The sequence below is a fragment of the Onychostruthus taczanowskii genome, unplaced genomic scaffold (genome assembly GCF_017590055.1).
Source record: "Onychostruthus taczanowskii isolate IOZ18803 unplaced genomic scaffold, ASM1759005v1 scaffold58, whole genome shotgun sequence".
Taxonomy (NCBI): domain Eukaryota; kingdom Metazoa; phylum Chordata; class Aves; order Passeriformes; family Passeridae; genus Onychostruthus; species Onychostruthus taczanowskii.
In genome coordinates, this window is record NW_024503457.1 from 2,450,715 (window position 1) to 2,466,446 (window position 15,732).

Below are 15,732 nucleotides of genomic sequence, written 5' to 3' on the forward strand. Positions count from 1 at the left end.
TCCTTCTGAAATCGGTGCAATAATACACTAGTGAAGACCTAACTGGTGAGGTGTATTACTCCAGCCCTGACCTTTAAAATTCAATGCTAACATGGTTTGAGGCTAGTGAACAAAAAAAAACAAAAACAAAAACAAAAACAAAAACAAAAAATATTTTTTATTTAAAGGGATTTTTGTCTCTCTTGCACAGTAATCATTCCCACTAAAATAATAAAAATTGAAGAGTCTTCAGACCTCTGTCTTATATTGACTACTGAGTTCAGAATTAAGTTCTGCAGCCCTTAGATTAGGCTGTAGGAGAAACAGCAGGCAAAAAAACCCAAAGAGTGGGTGAGCTGGTCTGTCTGTGCTGTGACAAACATGGGGTTAACAGCAGTTTTCTTACTCCCCTGTTAGTTTCATCCAGGTGGAGAGTAGCTCAAGAAATCCCTCATGCTTCAGGTGTTCCCCCAGCACTGGACATGCAAGACCAGGGCTGGGCCCAGAGAGCTTTTCTGTCTCACTGCTGCAGCAGCCCGCTCCAGGAGCGAGCAGTGTGAGTGTATGGGATGGGGATGCCGTGTTCGCTGTGGCTGGAAACACCTGCAGGTCTTGCCTAAGGGAGAGCTGCTCTCCATGTCCTGTGTTGAGAGAAGAGCTGTGTCCTGCACATCCTGCATGGAGAAGCAAGGGTTCCTCCCTTTATCCTGACAGCCCAGAAGGTGTATGGGGGAGGTGGGCTTGCAGGAGAGCCCCTTTAGGGGATAGTGTGCTTCTTCAGGTTCCACCCATGTCAGTCAGACCAGGCTGCCCTTGGACAGATGACACTATGAGGCTGTGGCAGGCATTTCTGAGCAGTCCTCTCCCAGGGCCCCATCTCAGCTCTCTCCCATGCCTTTCACAGCACAGCTGGAGCAAGGACAGGGGTCTGACTGATGCTTTGTGTGCACAAACATGAGTTTCTGTGGCATGTCTGCACAGAGTGCCCGGAGCTGCCGTGGAATCAATGCATGGTCTGCCCTCAGGTGCCACCTTTGGGGTTTCAGGGCAGAAGATTGGCAAGGCCACTGTTGATGACTCTTCTCCGTGTGTGGAGATACGAGGCTTGACTCCATTTCAGAAGGCTGATTTATTATGTTAGATATTATATTAAAATGCTACATTAAGACTATACTAAAAGAACAGAGAGCAGAAGGCTACAACAAGAAAGAACAGAACAGAATAGACTAGAATAACAAAAATCCTGTGACTCCTCACAGCCTTGGCACAGGTGGCTGTGATTGGTCATCAATGGAAAACAATCCACATGGACCAATCACAGATGCACCTGTTGCATTCCACAGCAGCAGATAGTAATTGTTTACATTTCTCTCCTGAGGCTCCTCAGCTTCTCAGGAGAGGAAAAATCCCAGCAAAGGGTTTTCATAATATCATGGCTACAGGCCACCACAGGTTATTGGGGCTGACAATGTAGAGGTCTTGTGGCTCTAACAGAGATGGCCTCAGCTCCAGCATTCCCAACTTTCCATCTCCCTCGACTTCCCCAGTCCACCTGCTCTGCTCATAAAGAGGAATCGCCTGTCAGGCTGGTGACCCACGGGGGGACAGCCACACAGTCCTAGCCCATGTCAGTGAGCAGCTGTCTGCTATCTGCTTCAGGCTTTCAGGACTTTTCTGGGTGAGATCTCCTGATGGCTTTCCATTAAAACATGCACCTTCTCCCTGTTAAGAGAGTCTCCCCAGGTGTAAAAGCATTTCTCAAATGTTACAGTAGAAGGCACACAGGTGGCACATTTACACCAGGTCCACCTTGGTTTCAGAAAGGTTATAGAAAAATGCTGGCTTTGCTCCAGGCAGAGGCTACTCTTCCCTAACAAAGCCATAACTAATGGCTTGCAAAGAGGCATGTGGTGAGCCTGGCTGTGGTGCCTCCCAGCACAGAACCGGGCAGCCCTGAGTCTCCACAAAGTAGTGGGAATGTCCTCCTGTCTCAGGGATGAGAATGCTTCTCCTTGCAGAGCTAGTGAGCAGGAACCTCCCCCTTGTGTGCTGTGATAACCATATGGCAGCACAGCCTGCAGCTCACCCCAGCACAGCTTTCTCAAAGGAGGCTTTGTCCTGCCCAAAGGGAAACACCCAGGTCTCCCCCTACCAGGGTTGCACTGATGTGATGCCACTTACCCACCCTGGTAAAAGTGACTTTGTACTAAATATTCATTTAGAGCCTGCATTATTTGAGAAAGGCCAGTTCCATGCAGTTTCTAACAAGTGATGCAGATTTTAGGTTGTGGACACCTCCTGCTGCAGACTGACCATTCTCTCAGTTCAGGCCAGTGGACAGTGCTGGCCTTTGGTTCTTCCCTCAGGTCACTTTATGCAAGATCTTTGAGGAAACAAGGATACAGAAAAGCTTTAACATTAGCTTTAGGGATATAAAAGTAGAGATAAATAAGCAGTTGAAAGGAGGATATGGGTGAAGTCTGAGAGAAATTTATGTTGTTATCTACATTATTGAAAAAATTTGTAAGTGATGTAGGAAAAAAAGCATCCATCATGAGGTGGGAGGATTTGTTGTTCAGAGAATCATAGGATTGTTTAGGTTGGAAAAGACCTCTCAGATCATTGAGCCCACCTGTTAAAGCAGCTTGCCATGTCCACCACTAAACCATGTTCCTAAGGCCACGTCTGCAAAATTATCCCAAGGAATCTGAACTGTGACCAGCTGCAGAAGATCTCATGGTACAAAGTAAATGGAAATAAAGGCAGAGGTGAAAGCTGGTGTTACAGCATTCACCACAGGTCACCTAAGGAAAACAATCTTAACTACATACATACAAGTATTGATGGGCTCTCCAAGTGCATAAGAAATATCTGATAGTGCTTTGAGAACACCATTTCAGTGTCAAGGAATAAAGAGACTCTTGGTAATTACTAGGAAAAGAAGGGAGCACAAAACAGCATGCATCATTACACTGTAAATTTATGATGCATCCTCTTTTCATATACTGTCATCTCTCTCAAAAGGTTATCATGGAAATGGAAAAGAGGTACAGGAAATAACAAGAATATGCTGTATAGATCCACTTCAAAAAAGCACTGAACAGAATGTGATTCTTCTGCTTTGGAAACAGATGATTGAGGAGAAATATGATGTAGCTCTACAAAATTGTGTGCTGCATAAGAAAATTTATTCACTGCTTCTCACAGAACTGTGGGTCACCAAATGAAACCACCAGAGACAGCGTATGAAAAGGAGCACTTTTCAATGAAAATTGAATTTTCACAGAATACTGATTTTTTTTTATCTCATTGGCAAAGGATGTTATAGTAGTCAAAATTATGAGCAGTTTCAAAAGTAATGAGACAAACTGATGGAGAGGAGGCAGTCAAGGGATATGGGAAACTGGTGTGCAGATACACACTCTGGCTGGGGCAGGAGTTGGGCAGGAGCTGGTAGCAGAGACAGGCAGCAGCGCCTGGGCTGCAGCAGCAGGAGCACAATGAGGAGCTCGGGGCAGGAGCCCGTGTCCAGCACTCGCTGTCAGAGCCCACCTGGGCAGCACCAGTTTGGTGCCCCAGTGCAGAAAGATGCCGAGAACCGGAGCGAGCTCAGCCTGCAGTGCTCAGGGCTGGAGCCTGGCCCCGTGAGCAGAGGCTGGGGCTGGTCCAGCCTGGGCACAGACAGCTTTGGGGGCACCTCACAGACACCCAGAGCCTGTGGGGAGGGGAGGGAGAGGGGGCAGCCGAGCCCTGGGCAGAGGAACTGAAACGAGAGGGCTCAGGCTGGGCACTGAAACATTTCCATGAGGACAGGCAGGTCCTGCACAGGGAGGCTGGGCAGGTTCCACCCTTGGGGGATTATGAAACCTGGCTGGGCAAAGCCCTGAGCAACCTGGTCTGACCTCGCTGCTGGCCCTGCTGTGGTGCATGAGGCACCTCCTGTGGTCCCCTCCAGCCTGAATTTCCCTTATCCTCTGATTCTCTAATCCTAATTCCTTTAGGGACAAATTTTCATAGGTCAGAAATGGGGAAAATATATGGGGGAAAATATTATATTGAACAAGACTGCCCCTGATTTGAATTCAATACATCTGTTTATTTTTAATGCGTTCTTACAAATAAATAAATGCAGAGAGTAAGGAAAAAATTAAACTTTATAAAAAGTGGAGCACAGTTCTGGGGATAACAGAGGATGTGAAGCGAAACCCTGAAGCCTGAGAGTGACCTGAGCCTTATGACAATATAAAACTGAACTGCAGTTGATTCATGTCTGTCCTGAGGAGCTATTTCAATGAAGAGAAAGTAGTTTAAGGCATCCATTCTGTCTTGTACATCTTCAGCTGGCTCCTTCTGCAAGTTCCTATTACTCAGCCAATCAATCACTCCTGCCCTGTGGCTGCAGAGGTGTCAATGAAAGCCTTCAGTACCTTGCACAGTCCTGAATGTACTCAGCAGTGTGTCAGGCAGAGAAAAAAAACAAGCTCAGACCTATGTCACAGGCTGAGTTTGGAAGTTTTGTGGTTGAGAAGACCTAGCACAGGTGTTTTCCAGAGTGACCCAAGATACTGGATCTGTAGTGTAGAAAACACAGATGTGTTTTTCAACTAATTTCACACAAGGCCATTTTTCACCTAATTTCAGCCCATGTTTTGGTACTGAGTGAATTCCTGAAAAGGCTGGAAGTGGAAACTACAGTTAAAGAGCTGTTGGTCTCTTGGAAGTCCCAGGGTGATGTTTCATAAATGTCCATGGTGCTGGGAAGCTGCAGCTCACCTACTGGTGCAGAACAGATGCTGTATGGACTGCAAGGTGGGAACAGTGTGAGAGACATTCCCAACCATTTATGGGTCACAGAGAAATCTCTGTGCTGTTCAGCAGCATTCATCCTTTTTTCTTTTTATCTTTATAGCTTTTTATAAGAAGGACAAATCAGCTCCTCCATCAAGTGCCAGATAGATGCTGGCAAATATTTTTCTCATGCCATGGGACTCTCTGAGATAGTTGTGTCTTCATGGGTCACTTCAGGGTGAACACTCATTTTACCCTCAGGTAAATTTTGGGCACGAGTGGGCTTTCCCAGCAGAGAAGACCTTGGTGACATTGCATCCAAAATTTATACCTAGCACTGCCATCTCAGAACCACAGAGTCACAGAATGGGTCTTGTTACAAGGGATCACAGTGGTCACCTGGTCCAACGTCCCTGCTCAAGAGGGATCATCCCAGAGCACAGGACACAGGATTGTGTTCAGGCAGTTCTTGAATATCTCCAGTGAGGGAGACTCTCTGGGCAACCTGTTCCAGTGCATGGTCACCCACACAGTAAGGAAGTTCTTCCTCATGTTCAGGTGGAACTTCCTGTGCCTCAGTTTCTGTCCATTGCCTCTTGTCCCATTGCTTGGCACCACTCAGCAGAGCCTGGCTCCATCCTCTGACACCCTCCCTTCAGATACTGAAGATATTGACACAGTCTCCTCCCAGCTGTCTCTTCTCAAGGCTGAACAGCCCCAACTCCCTCAGCCTTTCCTCATCAGAGAGATACTCCAGTCCCTTAATCATCTTTGTAGTCCTGCACTGGACCCAGTCCAGGAACCCTGTGTCTCCTTTGTGCTGAGGAGCCCAGACTGGGACACCATTGTGTCTTAATCAATGCCTTGTTCCACTCTGTGTAAGAGCTGAGGAGCAGGCTTAGAGCATCATGTTTTCCTGTCCCTAAACAGCAATGCCTGATTTCCTAGGGCAAGACATCACACTTCCAAATTAATCGATAGAGATGTTTCCAAAGTTTGATACTACAAATCAAGCAAGAAATTAATTTCAGAGTGTAGGAGCCCTGTACTTTCTTTCCCTCTCAAATCAGTTCCAAATGCTTCACTCAACAAGTTTCTCCTCTTTTCAATTACAGTTCTCCAGTGGTAGCAAATAAATTTATTTCAAACGCACACTTTTCTCTTCTTTTCAATTATAGTACCCTCTCAAGTAATTTAATTTCTTTCAAGTCTTCAATTCACATCCAACTTTCTCTCTAGCAAATACACCTGGTAACAGAAATGCATTCTGGGCTCTATTTTTCTTTGGAGGTTTTGTAAGGTGTTTTTTTTTCTCTGCTACCTCTGAATTGACTAAAGCAGTTCCACAAGAGATACTTACACATAACACATGAAAGCTGCACAAGTGGCCTTTTGTTTGGGCCATCTCCTTTGGTTCCAGCAGCTGCCCTAGTCCCTCCACAGGAGGGACTGGAGTACTGAATGTCAGAGTTCAAAACCTTATTTCAATAAACATTTATTCACTGTGATTTGCAGCACTAGGTGACGTGACAGTGAAACCCAAGAAAGCCTCATCATTATCTGCTGAAGGCTGATATTTATCTCCACCTTGTCTTCACAAAGTAAAAGAAGATGTGGAGAAGGACAGGGCTCATGAGGCACATGAGGTACGGACAGAGGGGTGAAGGAGCTGCAGGCCAGTGACTTCCTTGGGGCTGAGACTGGGACGGTCAGTACTGGCTGCTCTGGGAGGGGTGTCATGAAAAATGAAGGACAAGACAATCCTAGGAGGGGTGTCATGAAAACTGGAGGACAAGGCAATCTGCCAGTACGTGCACTCGATCCCTCCTGAGAATAAACACAGGACTGAGGCGACAATTTGGCCACAGTGTTCCACATGTGCAATACTATATATTCAAAAGGGGAAAGGTGGTGAAACATGCACATAAATTCATTAACAAGCAGTGATTTAAACTGCTCACATGACAGTAAGGGGTTCAGGGAGTGAGGCGACGCATAGATCTTGCTTAGCATAGCAGAGATAAGTGGTTGGACTCTGGGATATTTGTTCATTCAGCCAGTCGAGTCAGTAGCTTACTGAACAGACATGAATATTTCTCTGATGCTTTACTACAGCCACCTGCCAGAGGATGGGTAGAGAAGTCAGTAATCCGCAGAGATCCCCAAGTGTAGCAGGCACAGGGCCTGCAAGGCCTCCTTGGCGGTCAGAAGCTTGAGCTGGGAAATGCCAAGTCATGATGACCGGGCCTTAGAAGCCCCTCTCTTCTGTCTTCGGAACCTGCTTATCTCCCTGTAAGCCTATAGGTCACTTTCCCCTGACCCTTACTATTGGACAATTTAAGGTATATAAACCCCTACTTCTGCCTGGTTTAGGAGAAGAAGCTGTCACTGAGAACTTTTGTGGGGGACACCAATAAAGAATTCCTGTGGAAGCTTATACAGCGCTTCTCCTCTCTCTCCCTGCGTCTGCTGCTGTGGCACCAGCAAGCTAAAGAGCTGAAATCACAAAGAGCTGATAATCACTAAGAGCTGAAATCACTTAAGCTTGCTTATGTTGCCTGTAGCTGGGATCTGCTTGGGAATTCGGCCGCTGTGCTGAGCCCACTGAGCTATCCTGGCCATGGCAGCCCACAGGGCACAGCCCGGCTGGAAACCGCCGCAATACCCAAGGAGCTTCCTGCTGCCTTTGTTGTCTGGATCATGGCAGCGAGTAGCGATGATTCAGGCTTTCCTTAGAGCCATGTGAGGGTTATGAGAGTGAGAAATAGCTCTCCTGAGTCAGCTCTCCTGAGCTCCAGTGACCTGATCTCGACAGGTTGCATGTAGGGACTGAAGTGCTGTGGTGTTCTCTCTGTTCCCACTTGCTCCATCCCCTGGCAGGTCACCAAGCAGGCTTGATCACTCCTCATGGCACTGGGCAGATGGAGCTCAGTGCCTGTGGTGGACAGCCACCACCAGCTCCTGATGGCCATGGGAAACAGATGCCTTCATTCTGGACATTGAAATAGAAAGCATGTTTCTGTCTTCAGGCTCCTCAGCTAATAGTGGTTTATTTCTCTATGGATTTGGCTTTTACTGTGCACCCCAACTGACACCTGCTGTTTGTTTATGAGTCTCTTTTGATGAGAGTCTGTCTTTTTTTTTTTTCCTTTTCTTTACTTTTATTTTGTTGTTGTTGTTTTGGGGTTTTTGTTGTTTGTTTGTTTGCTTGGGTTTTTATTGATAATTTCTCTCTCCCCATTTCACTGGGGTTTCAGTTCATTTAGTTGCTTCCTAGTTCTATAGCTCTGACCCAGGATCTGGCACAGTACTCAGTCTGTCTCTCTGCCTATACAATACCATTTCTTTCCTTACAAAGGCTTGTTTTCCTAACATCTAAATTGTGCAGGGAGGCCCATATGTTTCCATAGCCCATGTGCTCTAAAGCATAGCAAGCCACTATTTAGAAAGAGTGCTCTGCAGTCCCCTGTGCAAGCCAAAACACACTCCTTGGCACAATCCCACTCCCATTTACAGAACAAAGCAGTCTCAGGGAGAAGGTTCTCAAGAGGGCACCAGAGCTGATGTGCACAGCAGAAATATAGGTGCAACCAGAGACCAACTCAGCCAGTACGCTCAACATGTAATAATCTGCCAGAAAGAAACCTCCCACATCTTCAATGCCACACAAGGCACATGCTGAGCTCCCCTTCCTGCAGTGTGCAACGATTAAACTCCTTCAGAGGTTCCCAAGTACACTGAAACTCACCTCTATCCATTTGGAGCAGATAAGAGAGTATGTGGGAGTGCACAAAATGTTTGCTGGGGCTTCATTAAATGCCTTGCCCACTTTGCTTTTGTCCTTTCCCATTTTTCTTCTGTGTCAAACATCTGTTCTCACAACTGTCTCCCAATTTACTCCCCTCACCATCTGAGAGGTATTTTTGTTTTCACTGCACCAGCACACCTCCTTGAAAGCCTTGGTGGAAATGATGGGAGTGACTGGAGCTTGCTCGTGATCTGCCACAGAAAGCACCTACTCTCTCCTGGCAGCTGTGGCTTCTGCTGAGCAAGGGAACTGCCCCTTGCTGGCAGCCCCAGGAGCGTGGGGAACATCTGCTTGCTGCAAACAGCGACAAAGGAGCTGTGCGGGGAACTGCCCCTTGCTGGCAGTCCCAGGAGTGTGGGGGAACATCTGCTTGCTGCAAACAGCGACAAAGGAGCTGTGCTGCATGCTGCTAGGGAGAGCCAGTGGCTCTGCACACCTTTGGGTTCAGACACTGGGAAGGGACAGAGGGACAAAGAAGCTGCTGGAAGGGTTCTTCCAACCTCTTGACTGGTTGTCCTCCATGTCAATCCTGTTTGATCCAGTTAATTGTTTCCAGGTGGGAAATTGGATGTGGAATCTGCTTCTCGCTCCAGAGTCTTCCTGCAGCATTTAGGCTTCCACAAAGCAAGGAAGCCCTCTCCAGGACTGGGACCTCCTTCCCATCCTCCCGCCTCCTGTGAGCTATGCACCTCCATTGCTGCAATTTGATATCCTAAGTATTGTTTGTCCTTGTTTTGGTTTCTTTTTCCTAGCAGATTTGGAATATTCAGTTTTGGCTTCTTTCTCTTTCTATTTGCTGGTTCCTCTTCACTTTCAGTTTTAGGGTATTGCCCAAGCTCTGCACACCCTAAGGGAGCAGCAGAGAATCCAGGGTGGGGTTAGAGCAGAGCTGCACTCAGGGCTGCAGATAAATAGAGTAAGGATGGATGGGGAATCCTACACATTTGTGTTGACTAAAAAGTCAGAAGGGGGTCTTAAAATGAAATCTGAGGTAAAGGATTTTTTTTCAGACTGACATGTTACAGGAGTAGTATGGAGGAAGACTGTTCCTAAATGTATAATAAATCAAACTTTTCTTGCACATAATCACAGTGGGACACAATCTGTAACATTCAGAGTATTTGATATTTTCAAATAGGTTCCTATGGGAGGACATATAAAAGAAGAGAAGAGAACATCTCAGTGCTACTGCCACTCCATGTTGGAGCTGCTACTCCATGTTGGAGCTGCTGTTTTTTGAACTTTCAGGATGAAAAGAGGCAATCATGCTCATGTTTGCTGTCTTTAGTCTCACAGTACCCAGCTGACGTGTCCAAGAGGTCACCTGTGCATGACTTGGTTCCTGCACTCTGCAAATTGAGTCCAAGGGATGATCCTGTTCTCCAGTCTCTGGATTCAGCAGGATTATTCCCTCAGCTGTTCTGCCTTTTACTATTGGGGTCATGGCAGGCTTAACCTCAGGCAGGCTACCAAAGACCTAATAAATAAAGCTTGTTATTTTGGGCTTGGTGCCACGCTAACCTGGTTACAGAGCATCCTGCTGGCACACATCTGGCTGGGGCTGTGGCACACATCTGGCTGGGGCTGTGCAGTGCTGGTCAGAGAAGCTCATCACAGCTTGAGGAACACGGGGCTGCTGCAGCCCATGTGCCCAGCAAGCCTGTGCCATTCCCAGCAAGGGATGCCTGGCACCAGGGACTGGGAGGGCTGCTGGTCCTGCTGTGGAGAGGGATCTGCCAGGGGTGAGGGTCATGCTGCCACTGCTGCTTTCCTTCCCTCTGGAACCTCTCATCCTCCAGCCCTTTGCCCCTGCAGGCCACACGGCAGGCCTAGCACAGCTCCATCCTGCTGATGGGCAGGGGCTGTCCATGTCAGGAGAAGCTGGCTTTGCAGGCACCTTGGAAATGTGAAGGGGGGTGCTGCCACTGTGGTTCAGATCCTTGTTCCTTTTCACACCAGCATGGACAATGGCGATTCTTTAGCTCCAGAAGAGCAGTTGGAATACTCTTGCCTCCTGTAAAACTGCCATCTACCAGATGTGGCAAGACAGCTGCCCCTACCGATGGAGGCAGCACTGCTCATGTAGAGAATTGCTGTGCATTCAAAAAAGGGGTGAGCAACGATGTTTTATTTGATTACTGCCAGCAATGACAACCTCTACCTGCAGGATGATGCTCCAAGATGAAGAGTGAAGATCTATCTAGGAAATGGTGACAGTTTCAACGAAACAGTGTCCAACCCATCAGCTAATGGAAAACACCTCTGTGATTTATCAATACTAGAATTTTGGCTGAAAATGCAGAACTGAAATATTAATTATGAATATAGTCCAATAAATAAATCCCTAGGCATTTTATTAGATGTACTGTATATAAAAAAATCCTAAGGATTCTACACTTCCTAGAATTTACAGGATTTTCTGGTTGGACATCTTCTAGTAGGAATAACTGCTTGATCTCAGGAGCTACCATTTAAGGAAGTGCTTTTCTACATCATATACTTTTTGCTTGGTTCTTTTTACATTGTGTACCTGCCTGATTTTCATAATTTGTCTTTTTGGTACTGATTTCTAGAAAATATTTGTATTATACTGTGTGTTGAATATGAAGCAGAATAAATTCAGTTCTAAGCTAGGTAGTTAATGTTACTGACACTTGATCCAACTCGCAACACCTTTTAGAAACAATGAGAATAAAGGGAACAAACCTCAACTTCTCCTCCCCCATATAAAAGCTGCAGGCATTATGAAGTTTGTGGTTGGGAAGCACAAGTATCTTTGGTGAGACTGAGCTGCCAGCTAGCCCTAACAGCGCTTGACCTTTCAATAACATAAAAAAGAGAACTCTTCTAATACGTGGTATTTCCTCTGCAGTAAGATTACATCCTGCCTTTGCAGCAAAACAAACTCAGACAAACTTATTTTTCTCCTTTAACTTACAGTTTTAGCTGGCAAGGAGAAATATAATTAAGACTATGCAACTTAATTTTGTGTTCAGTTTCAAGTGTTTGGTTATTTCCCTTGTGGAACACTGCTCAGATTAGTGATCGAGCCAGGGCACTTGTCTTCAGTGTCAAATGTGTGTCTCCTCTGATTGCACTTCAGCCAGTCAAGCCTAATTCCTACTGATCTGGAAATTGTTATCAAGTCCTGTATGTGCAGCTCCATCTCAAGGAAGCAAAGAGAAGTTACTCATCAATTCCTAGGCTTTTTGGTGAGAGAGATGATGTCCAGCTTTCATTCTCATCTCACAGGTAACATTCATTATGCTTTTTGGGGGTGGGGTATGATTTTGAGAGTGGTAAAGCTTTAAAATTGGATATTAATAATTCCCATAACAGACTGAAGTAGATGGCTCTTTTATAAATTATTCCACTGTATTAAAAAAAAATGAAAGCCAGATATGCTTTAAAAATAAACCATCTGCCTTAAACCAGAGTTCTTTTGATCCTTGCCTGTGAACAACCAGGCACCAATATGAGACAGGAAACTCTGGGAAAGGAAGGAGAGGTGTGAAATGTCTGGGAGTCATTAAGCAGTGCAGCAGAAATGTAGTTACCAGTTGCCAGGAATAGTAAATCCTGCTTACACAAGACTTTCTCTCCCCTCCGATTCAGCTGGGTCTCAAGGATTTTGGCTCTGTGAATCTGTGTTCCCCAGTCCTGCAGCAGCAGCAAAATGGGATGCTCCCAGGGTACCATCCTCCACTCCTGCCTCTTATGCTTCAGCCTAATTGCTGCACAGCACTGTCCAGCACAGGAAGGTGCCACTTCTATTCCTTTTTGTTGCTGTAGGACATCCACAACCCTGCTCCATCCCCAGATTACCTGACCCCAAACATGGCATCCAGGACTTCCACCCTGGAACATCAAGAAATTAATTTTAGTTGCACTTTGACACTAAGCCATACTTGGATTTAGGGGCAAATAACAACAACAACAACAAAACAACAAAAACCACCTAAAAGCCAATCACTTAATAGAGTGCCAGAGAAGGTGTCGGGTTTTTGTAACAAAGGCCCCTAAAGGCACAATTAAAAAGAATTTCACTGGGTTAGTAACCAGCCTGGAGAAAATGTATCAGGGTTTGTCAGTGGGAAGCTGCAGTGTGCGTGTGTGTCACTTGTAATGGCAGCAAGGGAGGAGCGCTCCAGCTACCTCACCCTCTGCCGCTGCTGCCCTGCATTCCCAGCTCAGGGCACACAGAGGATGTGCTGCACTGGCTGGGTCAGCATGGAAACAAACCGGGCAGCTCTGTGCTGGGAAGGTGGTTTGTCACTGACTGGGAGAAAGTGGCAGTGCACACAGTAGGTGGAGATGTGTGCAAGGCTGTGGCTGAGAAAGTGTGTGTGTAGCAGCTGTGCTGTAGGTTGTCCCTGGTGGGACAGCAAGGAATTCTTTTCCATATAGGTGTGTTTTCTCCTCAGGACTTATTTCCCTGTGTTGTGAGGCAGCTCTTTTGGATGTATTACATTTGTAATTGGAGTGGCAGAAGCTCCGTAGTGATTTGTAATTTGGATATAAGCAGGAAAGTGGGGTTCAGTTTCAGACTGCAGGAGGGCAAGTGTTTGTTCAAGCAGTGAAATACACTGTATTTCAGAGTGTCTTTTGCTAGCTTACCGAATGAGAGCCAGAGCAAGGATCAGGATTTGATCAGTAAGATGCAGGACCAGCAACCAGGAAAGTTCACGGGGTGTGGAAGTTATTTGCATTTGCTCTTGAAGCCAAGCAGCATCTCATCTTAATCTAATACCTGTCTCAAATGAAGCCTTCCTTCATCACTGTTAGAAGTTTAGAATAGATTTTATTTGGAATCAGGGGATTGTTAAAAATATTAAGGACTCTAACTACGTAAGAAGTAGTGTAACATTTCCCTCTTCCCTCTTCCAATGTTGCTAATTTTAACTACTCACTCAGAAATATTCTGTATCAAAATACTGCCTGAATCTGTAATGACTTGTATTTCTGCCAAAACTCTGCAAATGGTTTTGAAAAACAAAATAGGAAAGGAGCTACATTTAGGGGGAATTAGGGCAAAAAACAACTGCATCAGCCAGAAAGAAATAAACTGAAATTTCACACAAAATTGAGAGTCAATGAGATTATGAGGAAGATGGTGAGAATAACCAGTTAATGAACTCCATATGACATTTGCAGTGGTGCTATCGAGTTGCATCTGGCAGATGGAAAGAAAACTTTGCTTTTGGACAGCCATTTCCAGAACCAAGGTAAGAGTAAAACAAAGCAATACCTAAAAAAAAAAAAAAAAATAAAAAAAAAAAAAGGTTTGCTTGATGGAAGTATTGAGAATTTGAGACCTGGACAAAAGGCCCAAGCATGAACACTCCTACCCCAGCAAATTAAACCACCTTTCCAGGCAAAGAGCTAGTGAGACTTCAGCTCCAGGTGTTTCAAACCCAGCAGTCTCTTCAGAACTGCAAAGCACAGCTTCATTCAAGCGGCTCAGCACTGCTGTCAGCAGAACCTGAGACTCGGGAACTCAGGCCTGAGGAGGGTTTGTGAGCACCGACAGGCTGCTCAGACTACCTCAGCTGCTCTAGCACAGCAACCCCAGGAAAGTCTTCTGCATTTTAACAGCAACATATTTAAAAACAAGGCCTCTGCACCATCAAGAGCTGTATGTACCTGCCCACTGCAGGAAGTTTGGAAGCAGATGATTTTTAAGATGATTTTTAAGGTCATTTCTACCCAGGCCATCCTGTGATTCTGCGGTACGGGAAGACACAGCTGCATCCGGCAGAACTCATTCTGTGCTTGCCAATCCTTTACCTACCAGTTCAGCACAGGAGTGCAGCTGGATCTGCTGAGCTCATTACTTGTATACCTTATTGTCACATGCATCTCAAATTAGAAGACAAACTGAAATCCAGAAAATTCCAAGGAAGCATGAGAAATTTTTTTTCTTGTGAGTGTGGTATGGGCTCACAACATCAGCATACACTTGGGTATGTATTCAGCAACCTCAACCATGCTGGGATTCTGTGATTCCTTATTTCATGTTTCATTGAAGATTTATGAGATAATTTAAAAACAAGAGTTTAGATGGCCTTTGCAGTAAATAAATATATTGTCTCAAAGAGCATCTGCAAAAATGCCATCTTTGAATTCTTATGCTTATTTGATGTTTTAAAATTTATACATCTCAGCTCTTGCCTGAGTCATACTCTGTCACAGAGTTCTGCCTTTGCAACATGAACTGTAGACAAAGACACCTGGGGGACACACATCATCATATGTGAACACACCTACATCATATGGCTCTTTCTCCACATAATCCTAATTTAACATTTGGCTTCAATGGGGCCTGACAATAGATACAGACCTTGAAATCTGTCTCTCTGTCAGCATGTGGCTGAACACACAGGCACAGAAGTGCTTTTTAAAATAATTTGAAGTACATTGTCTTCCAAGGTATTTTTAGGTGAAAATGTGTGAAGAGCAAGTGAATGAAAACAAAATGTACACAGATTGAACAATGTATAAATCTTATCTTGCTAAAATTATCTACCTAACATTACACCCTCATATGCCAACTTACCAAAGTTGTACCCAAAGCAAGCTCTCTAGGGATCAGTTTACAGCCATGGTAACATGGAGTAAGGAAAGATGGCAGTGCTTATTATGAGCTGCTTTCATTTATTTGAAGAAGTACCAGAAAGCATGTGGAGCAAACTTGGCAAATACTAAAAAGATCCCGAAACCCAAGTGCTACAGCAAACGAGAGCCACTGTCTCCTGTCAGTACAAGGGCAATGGCCTGTGCTCCTCTGGGCACTGCACAGCAAATTAAACCACCCAAAACCAGGGCCCAGGTACAGCTGTCCAAGCACACCCACGTGATTAATGTGCATGCCAGAGCTCATCTCAGGTGACACTCAGCTTTCATTAATGGTCTTTTTTTTTTCTGTTTGTTTCCAGAAGGCACCAAGGAGTTCTGCTGGTCTGCAAAAGAACTGGTCCAGTTTCCTGCCAGTCCCACTCTCAATCTGAATACACTGTGAGCAACTTGTGCCTAGTGAACCATTCAGAGTGTAAAGGCTAATTGAAACACTGACATCTCTAAAATGAATAGCATTTTGCTTAAAAATGTTTGAACGAGACTATATTTTTTTATTTATGGACAGGCAATATTTTAACCCA